Source organism: Biomphalaria glabrata, chromosome 6, assembly GCF_947242115.1.
Source record: "Biomphalaria glabrata chromosome 6, xgBioGlab47.1, whole genome shotgun sequence".
Lineage (NCBI taxonomy): Eukaryota > Metazoa > Mollusca > Gastropoda > Planorbidae > Biomphalaria > Biomphalaria glabrata.
This window is the reverse complement of record NC_074716.1, coordinates 42184335-42184661: the sequence shown is the minus strand read 5'-3', so window position 1 is coordinate 42184661 and position 327 is coordinate 42184335.

Genomic DNA, 327 nt, shown 5'->3' with positions numbered 1-327 from the left:
ACCAGCATGACATTTATTGAATAGTTGATCGTGTCTTAAAATGTACAGACAATACTTATCAAATCTTAGTTACTATCGACGTTCATATTTCGATCAAATTATTCACAATAAAAAAAAACCAATGTAGCTGATTGGATGTTTAAACTGATTCAGATTTGTCGACCGTATTTCTCCATTCATCTCTGTCTTTCGCCTTAGATAAAAATCTCTTTCATTGGCGCCGGTCCATTGTTTTGTGTTCTCTTACATCGGTTCCTCACTCTGCCTCTTCTGACATAAATACATTGTTGACCATTTTTTGATATCTTGTCTCCATCATCTCCAGCA